The sequence below is a fragment of the Rhinatrema bivittatum genome, chromosome 7, assembly GCF_901001135.1.
Source record: "Rhinatrema bivittatum chromosome 7, aRhiBiv1.1, whole genome shotgun sequence".
NCBI classification, from domain to species: Eukaryota; Metazoa; Chordata; class Amphibia; order Gymnophiona; family Rhinatrematidae; genus Rhinatrema; species Rhinatrema bivittatum.
The window spans coordinates 191,350,273-191,365,139 of NC_042621.1; the positions used below are offsets into that span (position 1 = coordinate 191,350,273).

A 14,867-nucleotide genomic window follows, 5' to 3' on the forward strand; every position below is an offset into this window, starting at 1 on the left:
CCAGAAACAGTACTCTCCATCAACCCATACCAGAACCGGGTCATACCAGAAAAGCAGCATTCTCTACCAGCTGAAAGAGATCGCAGTATCCAAGACCAGACTTACTGGCTAAAACGAGAAGATCCCACATTAAGGACGCATCTGGAATGTGAGAGTGGGGAACTGTCAGGTATAAATTAATATTCCCAAAATATGAAATGATAAAATATATAAACCCAGGAAGCAAGATCAGATACACACCATGAATGAACTAAGTACGCTGTTCTAGCTATAGGAGAAATTTCCAGGTTGGTCTAGAGACAAACCTTGGTTCACGTGACTAACGCACTGTCGCTACTGACATCACAACCCCTTCCCGTACTGCGCGCATCCAGTCCGACAGCTAGGTTCCTGCGCGCGCTCCCGCGAGCCAGCCTTTCCTCGGAGCGCCTATCGAGCAGAAAATTTGCTCGGGCCAGCGCGGTTCGCTCTGCCGCTTTTGAGGAGGGCGTCACTATAGAGCTCAAGGGTGGAGTGGGCGCAATCGATGGATTCCAGCTCTCAGCATTCGAGCCGTGCTGCCTGCCCTGGCTGCGCCGTGCTTTCGCAGGGCTCGGAGTCGGCGGAGTAAGTGGCGGCTGTGGCTTAAGTCCGAATGCTGGCGCGCGGCTGGCTATGTGCGGTGAGCGACCCATTCATTGCAGGTTGTGTGAGTGAGCGAAACCGGGTCCCTGGTGGAGGAGCTTTATGCACTCGGCTGAGGTCTCACAGTTCCGGGCCTGGCTACTTTCCCAGGAGCGGAGACTCCCTGCCCCCCTGCTTATCTCCGTATGGCTTTTCCCTAGTGAAAATGGCTTTTGTTGGGCGGCTGCTGCTGTAGGCTCTGGTTGCTTATGAAAGAAATTAACGCTTTTTGTAGCTGAGCACCTTAGGGCCTTAGCATGTCAATAATGAATTATTTATTCTGGCTTGAATAGCGGTAAGTATTACGTTAGTACTAGTTAAAGAAACTAAGATTCGGTTCAAAACATATTCTTCGTGCATGGTCTTTGTAAAGCATAATGTCATTTATAATTTGAGAAAATTGGCAAGAGATGGTGTGCTCCACCGAGATCAATCAAACAGCAAGCACAGTGTTTCCCAACCTTTTCAAGGCCAAGGCGCACACACCTACAGTAACCAAAATGTGTGGCACACTTTGCGCCACGGACATAGCGAAAACTGTATGATCAAAATAAGAGCTGGAGAAGCACCGAATGCCCCACCAGTCTCTTCCAAATTTGGAAACAAAAGGAAGATGGGAGGTAGAGACACACACAAATTCATCACAGTGGGTCAATTCCTACCATATATAAGTTCAGGAAGAGAAGTCGGTATGATGCAGGATGTCTGTTTCTTATGCCTGCCAGAGCTGCTTAATGCGAGTTATATCCAGTGCTCATTGCATCCTCCCCACCCCTCACTCAGCCTGGGAATAAGACAGAGGCTGGAATGACTCAAAGGAAGAAGCTCAGGAGAAGCAGATGAGGAGGTACTGTGTGTGCCAAACAAAGTGAGCCTAACTATCCATGTCCTGCGTGCTGCCCATTAATTACCACACTCAAGGGCTTGTGCTGTACCTAGGAAGAGGCATGTATGATTACACATGTTCTCAGAAAGGAGCTTCAACATGTTTTAAGAGCCACTGCTGGCAACTCTTGTTGCTGTTAGGTGTTGTGAGTAGAGCCCAAATACAGGTTTGGATCTGAGCATGAGGCAATAGTGACTTTTCCATATTACTCCTGATCAGGTCTGAGGGCACATTGGTTGGAAAACCCTGAAATAGAACCTTTTTATGAATATAAAGGATAGCCTGCTGTCTTAAAAAAACAAAACAAACAAAAAAACCAAGTTTCTTCATACAAACCAGGGCTACGCTGCACAGGTATAATGACAGGAAAAAAAATGTTGCCCATTATGACATTATAGAAATACCAAAATACACAAGCAGTTGTGTTGCCGACTGATTACAGATCCAAAAATGTACCTATTCTGCAATCTATTTTCTATTAAGAACAGTCTTTACATTTTTTTTTGTAAAAGGTCACCTGTAAATTAATCTTCTTCCTTTTTATTTGCAAAGCAGTTATCTATAATAAAATATGAAACTAAATATATTTTTATTTCACCGTCACCCTTTTTTCTCCATTTGGTGATCTCTACAGTTCTATGGACTGTAAGCAAGGACTTCTTGCCATTCCTAGGTCTGCCTACTTTGACAGCGAGTCTTGCTAGCCATTATGGGCCACCACAATAGCAACAGCTGTTTTCTCTCCTCCCCAGGGCCTGAGCACACCTTCACTGCTATGAACCCAGCCCCAGTGGCCAGGGATTGTATTTTATTTTTCATACTTGTGCACTATGAGCTCCACACCAGAGTTATAACACCACCACCATCTCATGCTGAACAGAACTCGAATTTTAAGACCACCCCTCTTTCTGAGAAGAAATTAAAATATACTGTAAAGATTCGACATGCACCTTAAAAACATTGCTTTGCTCCTTTCCTCCTCCCACTTTTTACATTTTTCTCCCCTTCTTCCTTCCTCTAGCCTCTCCTTTTTTCCCCTGCCTCCTTCAGTTTCTTTTCACCTTCTTCCATCATCTCTCTCTTCAAAGCCTTTTCTCTCTTCCTTATCATGCTAGAGTGGTTGTTATGTATGGGATTTTTCTCCTCCACAGCTCATGTAGACAGAGGGAATACCTCTTTAATGGGTTTAAAAGAGAGCTGTGGTCCTGCTGCAGTCCAGTAGTCTCTTGTTTTCAGCAGTTGTGATGAATAAGGATACCTTTTCAAACTCCAAGAGTCTTGGTTTGTCCTCCGCCTGGTTGTGACCACTAGATTCCGGGACAACAGTCCTTTGCAGCTGCTTGCTCCTGGGAAGGAGACATTAAAAACAAACAGCTTCCCGGTTGAGCACCCTTGGGGGTCTTCTCACAGGACCCTTGGAGTTTAGTGAGTATCCTGGTGGGGAGGGGGGTTCCCTCTTCTGTACCCCAGAGAATTGGGAACCCAGGTGGATAGTGCAGCTCTGGGTTGCTCTTACCCTCCCCTCTCCTGTTCTGCCTACTGTGAACTCTCTCTGCCTTTCCTCTCCCTTCATTTCTGGGTTCTACAGGAGTGCTTAAATTTCCCTTTTTAGAAAAAAAAAGGGAAAATAACAGGAAACATGCTGAGACCTATTGAACTGGCCAATTCCATTGGCAGCACAGAGGCACAGGAGAGGGGTGCGTACTTCCCTTGTCTTTTGGGGGAGGCAGGAACTACCTGCTTGCTTACCATGTCTGTTTGTTTTATTGCAGCCACAGCAGTGCCACAATCACTGCAGCAGGGAAAGTGGTGTTTGAGGCATGATAGCCCTGGTTGCAGGCCACAGTTGAGGGGGATGGTTATTTGTGGGAGCTGGCAGCATCAGTCTTGGTAGAGGCACATGATAAGCAGAGTTTTGTTTCCCCTGCAGTAAAGCGTTAGGCTGCAAAAAAAAAAAAAAAAGAGAAGGCAGCAGTTAATAGGGCCACAAAATCCTTGGTGGCCTGCCTCCCCCTCACCTTAAAACTTTTTTTCTTTTATAGGAAAAATGGAGGAATCAAAGGCTGTAGGTATGGGGCTTGTGACCCTAAAAAGGTGCCAGTAGTGATAGGCTCCTTGTGCCCAGTCTGTGACAGGGATATGGCTCAGCCCCCTCAGGAGGTGGTGGCTTCTGCCTACCCAGGAAGGGCAGGCAGAGGCTTTGTTTTGGAAGCAACAGCGCCTGGAGGGAATGCAGTATCAAACCTAGAAGGCTTAGGTGTTCCCTGGGACCTATTGCCAGGGGATTCTCCTATCTGGCCATTGCAATAAGATTTGCGTTGAAAATGGGCACTCGTATTCCTAACGCACAAGCAGCCACACCCCTGGGTGCCCTATGCAGTGTTTAAATGAGGGCTTGGGTAAAGAAAAAGAACACACTAGGGGAAAATTGTGTTCCTAGTGCTTAAATGCATCGGGTGCCCACAGTTGCAATGGGTGCTCAATACGAGCATTTGTTTTTATCCTCCTGCTTCTGACCAATTTTGCTGAGGTTGCTGATGATGCCCATAGCTAAGTGCCCCTTGCTGTGGGGATCTAAATTTATGTGTCCAGAAGAATTTTATTTTTTTTTAAATCAAAGTAATATACATTTATTTTTCAACCCTGTAAGCAGTAAATTTAAGTGTCACAACAATATCAAGTAGGAACCACAGAGGATTGTGTTTTTAAATTTCTCATGAGTCCTTGACTCACAGATTGACTTTACACCACCTCCGGGGCTGGAGTTAAATTTGCCACGTTAAAACGTGTGTTGGGTGCCCAGCAATTTTCTGCATCGAAAAGTAATAGGTATAGCCTCATCTACATGGAATTTACATGTGATGGGCGCTATCAGCTACGCATTTGTTTGGGCGCATGTTTTGGATGTGCTAATCTTATTGCATCGGGTGCTAGTCTGGCGTGTCCAAAAATACATGTAAACCTGTGTGCTAGGCTGGGTGCACTTTATTGCATCGACCCCTCAGTTTTCTGCAATAGGTAAACATGAAGGGGAACCGTATCAGGGGTTGGAAGACCTCCAGATCGCACAACAGGATTCCATAGGAGGATTTAGCGGAAGCATACTTTTACATTCCTATTCAGATTACCCACCAAAGCCTCCTAAAATTCGGTGTCTTAAGACAGCATTTTCAGTTCTGGACTCTGCCTTTTTGTCTAGTGAGTGCATCTAGGAACTTTACTAAGGTCATGGTGGTGATTCAGCAGCCCTTTGCAAATAAGGAATTACAGTGCACCCTTACCTGTACAATTGGCCAAATCAGTGCAGGTTCTTGGAAAGAGTAGGCCAGTTCTTACATCAGCTCGGGTGGATGATTAACCTCTCAGAAAGCAATTGGGAACTGACTCAGACCCTATAATTTGTAGGAGCTTACTTCGATATGGGGGAAGGAAGAGTCATGTTGTCTCCCAATAGTGTCCAAGCTGATTCAGACCTTTCACAGCCTCACCAGGGAATCTTTCAAGGCAAGATTGACCCAGAGCATGGGACTACCTCCTGTTAGTTGGCCTCATGGCAGCAGCACTGGACCTGGTTCCTTGGGTCAGAGCCCATGTGAGTCCATTATAGAAGTCCCTCCTCTTGTGCTGGTTGCCCTCTTAGGATTACCAATGCCGACTACAAATGCCTCTAGAAGTAAAAAGCTTGGACTGGTGTGTATAGCCTTTCAGTCTGCGGAAAGGGATACCTCTAAAAACCCCTGACTGGATTGTAGTGACCTTAGATACCAGCCTGAGAGGTTGGGAGCCCGTTACCAAGACCAAATGGCCCAAGGACAGTAGTCAAAGGGAAATGTTCAGTGGATAGTAAACCAGCTAGAGATGAGTTATCAGGTTAGCACTCCAATACTTTCTCCCATTGCTGAAAGTAAGAGCAGTCAGAGTGATATCAGACAATGCCACGACAGTGATATATGTAAACAAGGGGACGCCCACATCTGTGCACTAGCGCAGGAAGCAGCCCAGCTGTGCGCATGGACAGAGAGAATCAGCTTTTGCTCTTGGCAGCATATATAGCAGAGAAGGACAATCTCCAGTCTAACTTCCTTGGTAGGACCGGGCCGGACCCAGGAGAGTGGGAGAAGAGTCCAGAGGCCTTCCAGATGATAGTGAATTGCTGGGGGCTTCCAGATGCCTATCTAATGGTGACAAGCTGAAATGCCAAGGTAAACGTCTTCTTCATTTGCAGGGCAGAGTTGGGCTGCAGTGGCTTCGATGCTTTTCTGTGCCTGTGGCCATTCGTCAGTCCCACTGTGGACTCTTGTAAACAGGATGATAAAAAGAACAGAGGACCACTAGTCCACAGTAATATTAGTAGCCCTAGATTGGCCAAGGAGGCCTTGGTATGTGGACCTGGTGAGGCTGTGGATAGGAGCTTCACTGTACTTTCCCCAAGGAAAAGGGCCTCCTCTGGCAAGGGCCGGTTCTAAGAGGTTCCGAGACAGTTCACTGGCCTGGTTTTTGAGGGTGCATGTGTGCATAATGGCGGTTACTCCTCAACCAGAATCTCCTCAGCCATGTGAAAAGCCTGAAAACCCTCAACATCAGTAGCATACATCAGAATCTGGCGATTATTTGAAGATTTCTGCAACTTGCAGGGATTCTCCCCATGGAAGATGGGTATACTACGTATTTTAGACTTCCTACAGGTGGACTTAGCCAAAGGCTGGCCCTTAATTCCCTGATGGTGCAGTTAACTGTGATTTCATGCTATAGGGGCTGAGTCAAAGGTGCTCAGGTGACAGCGCACCCAAACTTTCGGCGATTTCTGAGCGGGGTGAAACAGATGTGTCTGCCTTTCATACCCTTATTGGGATCTCAGCTTAGTCTTAAGGGCCTTAGACAAGCCTCACTTCAAAACAGTAAAACAGGTCTCTATAAAGGACTTTTCCCTTAAGACCATCTTTCTAGCAGCTATCTGCTTGGCAAGGTGCTTCTCAGAGCTGCAGGCTCTATCATGTAGGGACCCGTACTCGTTCTTTTCCTCGGATGTGGTGACTTTTCAGCCAGTCCCATCCTTTCTCTCAGAAGTAGTACCAGTCTTTCATATTAGCCAGTCTGTTTCTCTGCCAGCCTTTAATAGCAGAGAAGGTAAGAAAAAGATGAAGGCATATGTCAGTTAGATGGACACCATATGCTATTGAAGTGTGTGAAGGAAACAAATGCCTTTAGGAAGTCAGGCAAGCTGGCTGTGGTGTTTGGCAGTCCTCAGAAGGAGGTTGCAGCATGCAAAACCACCATAGCTAGATGGATCAAGGAGGCAATATCCTCAGCATACATACTCGTGGGCATGCAGGCTCCAGCAGGACTATGAGCCCATTCTACGAGGGTGCAAGCAGCTTCATGGGCTGAAGCATCTGTGATATTGCTGGATAAAATCTGCAGGGCCACCACATAGTCATCTCTGCACACCTTCACACCTCCTGCTCCGAAGGCAGACTCTGTCTTTGGAGTGGAAGCATTGAGGACAGCCTTGTCTTCCTCTTGCCCCCAGAAAGGGGAAGCTAAGGTAATTCCCTTAGGTAAAGACTGGTCTAACAGTATGATAAAGAAGGTTAAATTACACTTAACCTGATAATTCTCTTTCCTTGAGTTCTGCTAGACCAGTGCAGATCCAGCCTAGGAAGACTAGCAATGAGTATCATTGGAAATTAATAGCTTCATATGAGGCAGCTCAGTAGCGCCTTCCTCACTCTGCCTATTTCTACCTTTTCCTCGTTTTACCTCTTGACTCTCTTGGAGTGGTCTTCAGCTTAATAGAGGTTTTAAAAATTGAGTATTGCAGGGATTTTGGGTGGTCACAATGCTTTAGCAGTAGGCTGCTGTATTGCACCAGGACCACATCTCCCTTATTTATTTATTTATTTATTTATTTAAGCATATTTATATACAGCGTTACATTGGGAACATCACCTCGGTTTACAGGGAACTTAATGCAGCAAGAAGCTTTACAATGAACAAGTAACAAAATGAGGCAACCGGAAAGCTAGAATGAGATCGTTAAAGAGATGTGTCCTCTGTCAGCTATGGACGAGGGAAATCCTATTCACAAGGACTGGTCTAGCAGGACTCAAGAAAAGAAAATTATTAGGTAAGAATAATTTATCCTTCCTGGCCCATGTGTAGTTTGCTAGGCTGCATGACCAGGCCATTCTGTCTTCCCCATCCCATGTGGGTACTGCCAGACCTACTGGTGCCTAGTCTAAGATTATAAATTGAGTTTATTTGGAAAAGTATGCTTCAGCAATTCCCCCTTTATAATTGGGCCTATAAGGTATTTATCTGTATATTATATAGTATATTACTATTTTTTTCAAGTTAAATTTTTTGGAGCAAAACAATACTGTTTGTTTCCAATTTTATATATATTTTTAATGATTAAATTATTTTTTATTACAGTTTGCATTTGAAGACCATGTTTCCTCTACTCTACTATGTCTCTCTGTAACTAAATGGAGTTTGGCAGTGTTTTATATAGACAGTATTCCCCTCCATAACCTCAGGTAGGGGAAAATTCTCTTTTTATATCCATGGACAGAATTAGTAAAAAAGTTTGTTCAGATTTTGGTCTAGTTCTAGATAAGGTACTTTTATTTTTTTTCTCCTTTGTCCTGAGATAATTTCTGTAGCAAGGTGTACAAGAATCTGTAGCCAAAATTTTGGAATGTTATGGCTGATCTGCATTAAAAATAAAAGACATTAAACATGAGTCTGTGTCCTTTTAACATTTTAATGAATAAGGACAGGTTGACATCTTTGCTCCTTTTGGGATTTAAATTTATACAATGTTAAGCAACCTTTTAAATAACTAAAATGAGGGTACTGCTTAAAGAAAATTCAACAAGATCCAATAATTAGGAGTACCTACAGTTAAACGACTCTAACCTATTTTTCAAAAATATTTTCCTTCCGTATGCAATACATGTTCATAGATTATAGTAATAAAAATATATATATAATTATAATTCATTTTCAAGGCTTTCTTCAAAAGAAAAGCATTCAGTATGTTTAGAGACTGTCTCGGGCACATTAAGCAAATGGTATAAACACGTTAAAAACAAACATACTAATCATGATCTTAACAAGATACAAAAATTCCTTTTGTGTTCTATGAAAAAATGAGCCCAGCCAGACACTTAGGACTGAAAGAAAAGTAGACAAAAGCAGGATTTAAAATTAATCCTCCATTGCCTCAGGTACAAAACTTAAATTATAAGCCCTTTGGGGACAGGGAAATACCTGCTGTACTGTACCTGAATGTAATTCACCTTGAGCTAACAATGGAAAAGCATGAGCTAAATCTAAATAAATATTTTTCTTTTCATTCATTGTAAAAGTGTTTAATTTTTTTTAATGTGAATTTGGTAGAACAGCAATTTCTTCAATAAATTTTGCATGTGCTGTATTATGGAACACAGTGGGTCTTAGTTTTTGTTAAGTAATTACTTTAGAATTACTGTAACCTTTAGCAGAAACTGGCCTATTCAGTTTATAAACAGGCTGAATTAACCACAATCTATGGGTGATGTCATCCAGCAGCACCAAATGGGTTCGACTCGCATATAGGGGCAGATTTTTAAAAAGTACGCGCGACCGGCGCGAACAAAAGTACGGGGTCGGCGCACGCAAGGCTGTGCAAAATCGGCAGCCTGCGTGCGCCGAGCCGCGCAGCTTGCCTCCGTTCCCTCCGAGGCCGCTCTGAAATCGGTGCGGCCTCGGAGGGAACTTTTTTTTGTCCACTCCCCAGCCCTAACTAAATCCCCCCTCCCCTACCTTATTTCGTTGAGTTACGCCTGTCGCCTGCTCCCTGCACAGGCCGCTGTGCCAGAGCACTCGGCCCCGGCCCCGCCCCGTGCCGCCCCCGACACGCCCCCCCGACACTCCCCCCAAGCAAAGCCCCGGGACTTATGCGCGTCCCGGGGCTTTGCGTGCACCGGCGGCCTATGCAAAATAGGCGCGCTGGTGAATCCAGCAGGATTCACATGTGCAGGGCTTTTACAATCTACCCCATGGCTCTTATCACCCAGGGCCTTGGCATGGGCAATTAATACATTTTAATAAATGCAAATAGCTAGTAGAGCTTTTAGATCTACTGAGCATGTGAGGGAGTTCTGCAAGAGTCTCCTCAATCTCTTTTTGTCTGGGCACAGCACAGACATGTATTGTCACTTATAATAATTTCTTCAAAATCCTTTACATTTTTTCATTTTTTTTCTTCAGTTTTCTTACTTTTAATTGCCTTGCTGCCCTGCAGCACTCAAACTACACTAAAAAAAACAAATAAAAAAAACTGTTGCCTATTCAAAATGGCCAGCAAGGATGAATCCACAGTGACCTGCAACCATGGTGGTGTGATGTTGCTAATTGGCTTACCCTTGCTTCGCTGTGAATGGATATTCCACGTTCCCAACATTCCAGAGCATAGAGGAAACTGAGAGTTTCACAGGAATTTCAGTAAATCTTCCTCCCGCAATGCAGCATTGTCTATCTTGACAGGAAATGAGTCAAGCAGAACTCCTCTTTTGGCTCAATCAAAATCATGGGGTCAAGAAATATAATTGCCCTGTGTGGAATAATTGTAAGTCAGCATCAGTGAAGCAGAATACATTAAGCACAGGTGGCCTCGAGGTATCACCCAGCGCACAGGATGCCTCTTGGCATTGGGAGGCTTATCTTATCTACACTCTTTATTTACCACAGCCTTCATTCCTTCTAAGTTGATAGCGGAGATCTTCAGATTAGAGACTCCAGCTTCTGTATGCTTCATACTATCACTTGCTTCTGGGGAAAAAAAAAAAGGAAGAGGAAAAGAAACCTCTTATTGAGATGCAGGAACCTATCCTTATCCATAGAGGTGATGTTCCATTGCCTTGCAAGGTCTGAGGACACATCAGTTGCTTGACCAGATTGCAGATCTAGTGAGAATTTTCTTACCTTGTTATCTATGAAGATGGAATGATCAATACAACTACATCTCTTGAGCATTGTGATAGTGATACCTTGCCCCGGAGTACCAATATCATCCATCAGGGTGAACACATCGATGGAACCCTTGATTTGGAGTTCTTCATCTTTTCCCTAATTGGCAACAGAGTTGAGTTATTCAGAGGTAGTCAACCAAGGTGCTTCACCTTTGGACTGGAAGAGACCCCTGGTTTGTCGTCTTTTTTTGGGGATTCTAGGTTTATAACCCCTCTTTTTCAGCAAGGAGTTCTAGAGATATGACATTCAGTTCATGGAAAAGCTGTCAAAGCACCTTGTTTATAAGTCTTAAAGCTCCTCCAGAATTTAGATGCCTGTTGGATTCGGTGGTTCTGCCAATCCACAACATTCCATAATTGTTTGCAGATGAGAATGTGGGAAATGCCAATCTCTGGCATTCCTATGGCTATGACGCTGCATCTCAAATGCAGAATCCATCATCTTCAGGGTTTGGAGAAGTGCTGTATCAGTCAGACTCAGTGCTGTATCAGTCGTCATTGAGTCCACCCTGACAAAGACTGCTAGAAAATATTGGCAAGACATTCTTCCAAAGCTCCATGCTTACTATCTGTAGTTCTACATATGAGTTCCATGTGGTACATTATCTTCACAAGCGTATTCAGAATTTGAAGGCTTTTTCTTCCTACAACCTGCGGACGGAGGGTCTTATTACTACAATCACTTTTGAAGGCAGAGTAGTGCAGTGTTGTTTTTTTCTGTTTTGTTTACAAACAGAAAAAATGTTCACCTCTATTTTCACGCCTCCTCAGCTTGGATTTGAGCTTGGCATATGCCGTGGCTCAGGGTAAGTGGCGTCCAGGCTGATGTCCAAATGCAGTTACCGGACCTACCTGCTCCCGGCAACACATTGAGAAATGGAATGTAGCAGTCCAACCTATTGAGGGTCTCCACATACCTTGTGCACTTCCAGTCATGCTTTCGTAGGGCTCAGTTCTGGCTTTTCAAGCAGTATTGCCTTTTCTGGCTCCACATCAGCACCAACTTCCGATCAGACCTCAGCAGTATAAACACTGTCAGCCTATGACTACACAACTGTCCTAGCATACACCCAGTCCCAGTTTGTTCCAGAGGGGTTGAGATCTAAATCTTCTTGGAGGCATGGTGCCAGATATCGTTGCATCTCTAGATCCTCCAAATCATGAGTCTGGATACTGTCTGCATTTCTCCCAGGTACCTTTCCCTCCATGGTGCTCAAATCTTGATCTGCATCTGTCTGTCTCTATTGCTTGGCAAAAGCAGCATTGAGTCATTTCAACAATGAACGAGAGAACCAGTCTCTGTGTCCCAATATGGACTGGATATTTACTCCCCATATTTCTTCATCCCTAAAATATCAGGAGGATTGAGGGCCATTCTGGGTCTGAGACCCTTGAACAAACATTTATTTTAAGAGGAATTCAAACTGGATTCCCTCAGTATGATTCTCCCTTTCCTGCAAGAGCAGGAATGGATGTGCACTCTTGAGCAGAAGGAGGTGTCTTCTTATGTCCATCCATTGTTCCCTTTGGCGCTATCTTTGCTTCAATATGGCTTCTTTCCACTACCAGTACAAATTATTCCCGTTTGCCTTATTGGCAGCTCCGAGAGTCTTTACCTAATGCCTTACAGTGGTGGCTGCTCACCTCTGTTCCCAGAAAATTCAAGTTCTTTCCCGTGCCTTGACAATTAGCTAATTGCAGTGAGCTCTTGTGAATAAGTGTTACTTTGCCTACACAAGACGGTCTGTCTTCTACAAAATTTGGACTTTTCCTAATCAATTTCAAGAAGTCAATTCTAGTACCTGTTTACAGAATAAAATTCATTTAAGCATGGATAGACTTGCAGGCGTTAACGTTTGACGGATCAAATGTATGCTATGATATCCCTCATGCATAAACTACTGACCTCTCATTGCATGACAACTGGAGCAGTTCTTGTTGTATCAGGACATATGACGGTTATTGCACATGGTCCCCTTGACCCACATTTATATCCATTTTCTTCACTGAGTTCTCTGCTCTTGATGGATTTATCCATTCCAATCATTATCCACCACAATCCAGGTTTCCAAGACTAGGATTACACTAGTATAAAACTCCCGCGTGGTTCAGGATGGGGGTGCCACTTCACTGTCTTTCTTATCAAGTCTTACTAGCAGTGGATACCACCTCGAAAGGGGGGAATGCTCCCACAGAATTATTCTGATCCCAGGGCACATGGTCTTGCGAGCAAAGCCGTTGTCGGAGGACTCTGCCCAAAATAAGGGCGATCAAAATACGCTCTATCAAAGCTTGCCATACTGGGTCAGACCAAGCATCTGTCCTGTGTCCAACAGTGGACAATCTAAGTCACAAGTACCTGGCAAGAATCTAAACATTAAATAGATCCCAAGTTGCTATTCCTTATTGATTAATATCAGTTTCTGAACTTCACCTCTAAGAACTTATCCAAACCTTTTTTAAACCAAGTTACACTACCTGCAGTAACCACGTCCTTTAGCAATGAATTTCAGAGCTTAACTATGCGTTGAGTGAAAAAGAATGTTCTCCAATTTGTTTTAAATGAGCTACTTGCCAGCTTCATGGAGTGCCCCCTAGTCCTTGTATTATCTGTAAGAGTAAATAACCAATTCACATTTACCCGTTTAAGTCCATTCATGATTTTATAGACTTCTTATATCCCCCCTCAACCGTCCTTTCTCCAAGCTCAACAAGCCCTAACCTCTTTAGCCTTTCCTCATAGGGGAGCCATTCCATGCCCTTATCATTTTGGTCATCCTTCTCTGCACTTTATCCACTGCAACTATATCTTTTTTGAGATGTGGCAACCAGAATTGCACACAGTATTCAAGGTGCGATCTCACCATGGAGCGGTACAGAGGCATTATGACATCCACTGCTTTATTTGCCATTGCCTTCCTAATAATTCCTAACATTCTGTTTGCTTTTTTTGACCACCACAGCACACTGGGCTGATGATTTCAATGCATTATCCACTATGATGCCTAGATCTCTTTCCTGGTTGGTAACTCCTAAGATGGAACCTAACATCATGTAACTATAGCAAGGGTTATTTTTCCCTATAAGCATCACCTTGTACTTGTCCACATTAAATTTCATCTGCCATTTGGAAGCCCAGTCTTTCAGTCTCACAAGATCCTCCTGCAATTTATCACAATCTGCTTGAGATTTAACTTCTCTGCATAATTTTGTGTCATCTAGGGGGCACATAATGTTGTGCCCCCTAGAAGGACTAGGGGGCATTCCATGAAGTTAGCAAGTAGCACATTTAAGACTAATCGGAGAAATTTCTTGTTCACTCAACGCACAATAAAGCTCTGGAATTTGTTGCCAGAGGATGTGGTTAGTGCAATTAGTGTAGCTGGGTTCAAAAAAAGTTTGGATAAGTTCTTGGAGGAGAAGTCCATTAATGGCTATTAATCAATTATACTTAGGGAATAGCCACTGCTATTAATTGCATCAGTAGCATGGGTTCTTCTTAGTATTTGGGTAATTGCCAGGTTCATGTGGCCTGGTTTTGACCTCTGTTGGAAACAGGATGCTGGGCTTGATGGACCCTTGGTCTGACCCAGCATGGCAACTTCTTATGTTCTTATCTGCAAATTGGATCACCTCACTTGTCATACCCCTTTCCAGATCATTTATAAATATATTAAAAAGCACCTGTCCAAGTACAGATCCCTGAGACTTTCCACTGTGAACACAACCATTTAATCCTACTTTGTTTCTTATCTTTTAACCAGTTTGTAATCCACAAAAAGACATCACCTCCTATCCCATGACTTTTTAGTTTTCTTAGAAGCCTCTCATGAGGGACTTTGTTGAATGCTTTTTGAAAATCCAAATTCACCACGTCTACCAGTTCACCTTTGTCTGCGTTTATTCACCCTTCAAGAAAATGTAGGAGATTTATGAGGTAAGACTTCCCTTGTGTAAATACATGCTGGCATGGCTATCTTAATGTTTTGTGATTTTATTCTTTATAATAGTTTCACGATTTTTCCTGGCACTGAGGTCAGGCTCACTGGTATATAGTTTCCCAGATCACATCCTTGGAGCCCTTTTTAAATATCTGCATTACATTGGCCACCTTCCAGTCTTTGGGTACAATGAATGACTTTAATGATAGGTTACAAATTAATTGTAATAGGTCTGAGGGAGTATCTTAATTCAAACGGGTTGCTCTGGTTTTATGTCAGTTAAGTGTTAAAGATTGGGGAGTGTGTAACCAGATTTTAGCCTGTTCTATAAGCCATCTGTCTTCCAGGAGCCTCCAATAC

The 14,867-nt window shown here is 43.6% G+C and overlaps 1 protein-coding gene across 8 annotated transcripts in view; it reads left to right on the forward strand.

Annotated features, from left to right (window-relative positions):
- The first annotated feature begins 381 nt into the window (after nt 1–381).
- The window catches only part of HERC4 (HECT and RLD domain containing E3 ubiquitin protein ligase 4), a 280,806-nt gene continuing 266,320 nt past the window's right edge, over nt 382–14,867 (forward strand). For 2 of the 8 annotated variants that reach the window (XM_029609698.1, XM_029609697.1), the window contains exons 1-3: nt 382–661; nt 7,511–7,676; nt 7,985–8,088. The gene's annotated coding sequence lies outside the window, so the exon portion shown is untranslated. The remainder of the gene's footprint in view (nt 662–7,510; nt 7,677–7,984; nt 8,089–14,867) is intronic. The other 6 variants (XM_029609695.1, XM_029609694.1, XM_029609699.1 and 3 more) reach the window with 5 other exon arrangements.